The 5,991-nt window shown below is 43.1% G+C and overlaps 1 pseudogene; it reads left to right on the top strand.

Moving 5' to 3' along the window:
• Positions 1-1,484: 1,484 nt before the first annotated feature.
• LOC106345039 lies at positions 1,485-2,558 on the top strand (annotated as a pseudogene).
• The last annotated feature ends 3,433 nt before the right edge of the window (positions 2,559-5,991 follow it).

The raw sequence follows: 5,991 nt of genomic DNA on the forward strand, positions 1-5,991 counted from the left end.
GTAGTGTGCAATAACTACTGATTAGACTATGGTTGTTTATGGTTGAGGCATTAAGAGTGGAACTTATTTCACATTACACTTTCAGCTATTGAACCCCATCTATCCTTCAACTTGTTAGTCACCTCTCGGCTTAACTAAAACCAGAAACCAAATAAGCTTTTCTTCTATAATCCTTTCTCGCTCTAATCGCTATGGATTCAAGGAATCCATATAGCCACTCTTCTACTTATCTAAGTCTTCTTCACAGTCAACAACCAAGTGTTGTCCATGAAAACTTTCCTTATGAAAGTTTTCATTCTAGTAGTGTTAACCTTGGATCATCAGAAATCCCTCCATTCAGTTCACAACAAACGGAGGCTCCAACTCAACCTGAAGTCACACCAGTGGAGCGTAGGGAGAGAAAGAAATGGACACCAGCTGATGACGAGGTTCTGATCAGTGCGTGGCTAAACACATCTAAGGATGCTATTGTCGCAAATGATCATAATGCACAGACCTTCTGGAAACGAGTTGGACAGTACTATGCAGCAAGTCGTCATGCTACCGAGGGTGAGAAGAGAGAGCATCTCCATTGTAAGCAGATGTGGCACAAAATAAATGAGCGTGCTTTTGGAGTACTGCAAGCTAAATTTGCCGTTATTAAAAATCCATCTAATTTATGGGATAAATCCAAAATAGAAAATATTATGAGAGCATGTATCATACTCAATAATATGATAGTCGAAGATGAACGATATTCATAAACTCAGTATGACCTTGACTCGTTTCAACATGAAGAAGGTGTGGATCTTACATTTTCCGTCCAGATGCCTACTGCTCTTTTCAATACAATTGATCGTCGCGCAAGAGTTCGGAAAAAACCAGTTCATCGACAACTAAAACACGATTTGATTGAAAATATATGGGATAAATTTGGGGATCAAAATTAACGTATAATTTTTAAGTTTCTATGAATTGAAGTTTGCTTTTATTTTTAATGTTTGAATGTTTTATGTTTTTTAATGGGTTTTTTTTTGTAATTTTTTTATTGTAATTTTTTTTTCAAATTTGTGTAATAAAATATGTTTCTATTTTAATGTTATATGTTTAATATATCTCATTTCTTATTAAATTAAATAATTAATTCACTGAGAGACAATTAAAAATCCTACCAATAAATTTCATTTTTCCCAATGTCCTTAACTTTGTTTCTTAACATAACAAAATTAATTAAATAATCTAAGGACACAAATTTTGGTCCTACCAATAAGGATGCTTTTAGACCATAATTAACCCGAGATTCTTAGAATGAGGTTCTTAGCGGAAGTTAAGAAAATGTTTCTTAACTTTTAAATCGGGTCAAATCCTTATTTAAGAACCGGTTCTTAACTTTTTTAGTTAAAAGTTAAGAAACTGTTTCTTAACTTCTGTTAAGAACCTTATCCTAAGAATCCCGGATTAATCATGGTCATTAGTTGTCAAGTACTCAATCTCTCTCTTTCATCTAAGCGATCAGAATCAAAATTTTGTTTTTTGAAGTTTTAACCTAAAGATTCGAAAGAAAAAAACTCAAATGGGTCTTTGTGTATCTGTTGGTCGTAGCGGCTGCGGTTCTTCTCCGACGGCTAAAATCGTGACGGTTAACGGCGATCTCCGGGAATACAATGTCCCGGTGTTAGCTTCGTAGGTTCTCGAAGCAGAATCAATGGCTTCTTCTTCCTCTCGGCCTTCCTCTTATTTTCTATGTAATTCAGATTCTCTCTATTACGACGACTTCATCCCGGCCATCGAACCGGAGGAGATTCTCAAGGCGGATCAAATTTACTTCGTTCTCCCTGTCTCCAAACGTCATTACCGTCTCACGGCGTCCGACATGGCGGCTCTGGCGGTGAAAGCCAGCGTCGCCATGGAGAAAGCTGTGAAGAATAAAAATCGCCGTCGTAAGAGCGGGAGGATCTCTCCGGTGACGATGATGAATCAGCCTAACGAACGGATCGTCGCCGTTAATAGAAGTAGTTCGACGATGATGATGCAGAAGGGAAACCTACAAAACAAAACGACGCAGTGTAAGAGTACTAATACCATCGGTTATTCCTGGTCCGGTTCGGTACGGCAGCTGAAAAGATATGCGTCTGGGAGAGCCAGGAAGATTGTGATAAGTTAGCTGTGCCTTTGGCCTTCATCCAAAAGAAGCAGAGGTCGAAGAGAGGCATCAGAGGTAACGGGAGTGAAGTGAAGTAAAGAAAGGAAGGAGTTGAGAGACTCTTAAGGAAAAAGAGACTTAGAAGACTTTATAAAATAAATAATGGAGACGATGTCGTTTAGAGATACTGGGCATTAGGCATTCAGCAGCGAGTCATCAGCCTGAAGTGTTAGTGAAATGGGTTGGTTTGCCAGAGTTTGAGTGTACATGGGAGCCTGTAGAGAGGTTAGCTGAGCAGTTTCCACAGTTCCAGCTTGAGGACAAGCTGTGTCTTCTGCGAGGGGGTATTGATAAGTTAGCTGTGCCTTTGGCCTTCATCCAAAAGAAGCAGAGGTCGAAGAGAGGCATCAGAGGTAACGGGAGTGAAGTGAAGTAAAGAAAGGAAGGAGCTGAGAGACTCTTGAGGAGAAGGAGACTTAGAAGACTTTATAAAATAAATAATGGAGACGATGTCGTTTTATATTTATGAGTGTATTACTTAAAGCATGAGTTGTAAACGTTTGGGGGTATCAAATGATCAACAACATTAATCTTATCTTCTTATCCTTATTCTTTCTCTCTTAAACCCCTTTTTTTATCCAAGATAAACTCTAGTTTATCATTGGTATCAGAGCAGGTTAAATGCCTCCTAAACAGGATTCGAACTCGGATCGTATCACTGCGTTAGAAGGACAGTTTGGAGGCCTCACCTCGTTGATCGAAGACATGAGAGCGGAGATGAAAGCGAATCATCAACGTTCCCTTGAAATCGAGAAACGTGCTGAAGAGCGACAACGACAGGAGGTCGAGGAGAAGCAGACGAGAGTGGAAGCGGTCGCGACGGCGAACCCTAACCTCCCGAGATCTGTGACTGAACCCACCAACGAGACGCGACGCCCAACCTCTGACGGATCTCAGCCACAAACAAAAGGGCTGCAGATGCGACCAGATAAAGGGATCCTCTCGGTTCCGGAGAATGTGATACCCTTGCGAACCGCCGAGATTCACTCCACCCCCTTCACGGCGGGGTCCTCGGGATATTCAGCTCCACCAAAGAGTTCATCACCTAAGAAGAAGCTTGAGTTACCTGACTTTGAGGGGAAAAACCCGGAGGATTGGATCTTCCGAGTAGAGAAGTGTTTCATGGTGAACCAGACGGAGGAAGAGGACAAACTGTCATTGGCGATGGCGTGTATGGTTGGATGCACAGTGACGTGGTTGCGGATGATACAGGTGAGAGATGAGTTGTTGGATTGGAGGGATTTCAAGATGAAAATAAAGAGAAGGTTCAAACCTACGAGAGGAGGTACTATATTGAGTCAGATGTTAAGGTTGAGACAGACGGGAACTGTATCGGAGTATCGTGAGGCATTTGAAGAGCTGTCAGCAGAGGTTCCTCATGTACCGGATGATGTGTTGGAGGAGATTTTTCTTCATGGGATGAAGAGGAGTTTACGTGAGCAGGTGGTAAGGTTGCGACCTGTTGGTATGGATGAGATTGTGGAGATGGCAAGAATAATAGAGGAACAAGAGAATGACAAGAGCGCCTATCATTCTAGGAACTTCCAGAGGACTTATTCAGCTCCAACCCTCAACAATAACCAGAAGCATAATACTAGTCCGTCGAAGTCAGGGGAGGTGACTCCTGCGAGGAAGTCTTTTGACTCACCACGAGATAGCCGGCAGGGTGATCAGAAGAGGACTGTGCAGAATCCTTGCAGACACTGTGGTGAAAGGTTCTTCGCGGGGCATCGTTGTAAAGCCTTCCAGAAGTTTAAATGTTTGGATGTGGAAGAGGAAAGTGAACTGGAGGATGATGAGGAAGAAGAACAGGAGGGAAACGGGGGCCAACAAGTTCAGCAGAATCAAGAACTACAGGTCCTATCGTTGCAGTCCATGGTGGGAATCACTTTGAAGAAGACTCTTAAAGTGATGGGACAGATTGGAAATGAGAAGGTGGTGGTACTGATAGATTCCGGAGCATCATGTAACTTCATAGCCAAGAAATGGGTAGAGGAGAGAGGCTTCCCGGTTCAGTCCACTCAAGAATTTGGGGTTTCCATAGGAGATGGGAGAGTATTGACGGGACAAGGAATGTGTTCTGGAGTAGAGCTGAACATTCAAGGAGTGAAGATTGATGAAGAGTATCTAGTATTCGAGTTGGGCACGATAGATGTGGTGTTGGGTTATACGTGGTTGGTGAAACTGGGTGAGACAAGGATTAATTGGGGTTTGCATATTATGAAGTTCTTAGTCAAAGATCAGTGGGTGACTATCAGTGGAGATCCAGCATTGTTGAAAGCTCAGGTATCAATGAATTCAATGGAGAAGTTAGTGGAGAAGGAAGAAGTGGTGTATTTGCTGGAATTGCAAGCTCTATTCGAAGCAAAACCCGGAAGTAGCAAACTGCAGACTCCAAGTCGTGAGGTGAAGCAGATACTCAAGGACTTTGAAACAGTCTTTAACTTGCCTCAAGGGCTTCCTCCGAAGCGAAATCGAGAACATGCTATCACTCTGCAGTCAGGCACGTCCCCTATCAACATCAGGCCTTTCCGTTATTCTCACATTCAGAAGGACGAGATCGAAACTTTGGTGAGAGAGATGTTGCAAGCGGGAATCATAAGGCCCAGCATCAGTCCATTTTCGAGTCCGGTGCTGCTAGTTAAGAAGAAGGATGGAGGATTCAGATTCTGTGTGGATTATAGAGCATTCAACAAGAGTACTATTCAGGACAGATATCCGATTCCAGTGATTGAAGAGTTGCTTGATGAGTTAGCAGGAGCGTCTGTGTTCTCGAAGCTAGATCTGAAATCAGGATACCATCAGATCAGAGTTAAAGAAGAGGATGTATGCAAAACAGCCTTCAAGACGCATGAAGGACATTATGAGTTCTTGGTGATGCCTTTTGGGCTCACTAACGCACCGGCGACATTCCAATCGGTTATGAACGACATTTTCAAACCGTATCTGAGGAAGTTCGTTATGGTGTTCTTCGACGACATACTCATATACAGCAAGAGTGAGGCGGAGCATAAGGAACATCTCAAGACTGTGCTTAGTGTGTTGAAGAAACACCAGTTCTACGCTAACGAAAAGAAATGCGCATTTGGGCAGTCCAGTGTTTCATACTTGGGTCATGTTATATCCGCCAAAGGAGTTGCTGCTGATCCTGAGAAAATTGAAGCTATGAAGGAGTGGCCGCAGCCGAAGAACGTGACGTCCTTGAGAGGATTCCTCGGCCTCACTGGTTATTACCGGCGTTTTGTTGCTGGGTATGGGAAGATAGCTCGTCCTCTCACAGACCTGCTTAAGAAAGAAGGATTCAAATGGTCTGAGGAAGCGAGTAGGGCCTTCTGCTGGATGAAACGTGCGATGACGAAGTTACCAGTGTTGCGACTGCCAGATTTTACTAAACCATTTGTGGTCGAAACCGATGCTTCAGGAGTAGGGATAGGAGCAGTCTTATCTCAAGAGAATCACCCGGTTGCTTACATCAGCAAAGCCTTCTCCAGCTCTGGAAGAGTGAAATCTGTGTATGAAAGGGAATTACTGGCTATTGTGTATGCTGTAACCAAATGGAGGCACTATCTTACGGGAAACCAGTTCACGATACGAACAGATCAAAAGAGTTTGAGGCATTTGTTGGAACAGAGAGCTGTGTCCGTAGAGCAACAGAAGTGGGCTTCCAAGTTATTGGGACTGAATTACACGATCGAGTACCGGCCGGGAAAAGATAATAGGGTTGCAGATGCTCTCTCGAGGCAACAGGGGTTGTTGAGCGATACAGCAGAGTTAAAAGAGTTTCAGCTAACAGCTCCGTTGTCGATTGA

Source organism: Brassica oleracea, chromosome C5, assembly GCF_000695525.1.
Source record: "Brassica oleracea var. oleracea cultivar TO1000 chromosome C5, BOL, whole genome shotgun sequence".
Classification (NCBI taxonomy): domain Eukaryota; kingdom Viridiplantae; phylum Streptophyta; class Magnoliopsida; order Brassicales; family Brassicaceae; genus Brassica; species Brassica oleracea.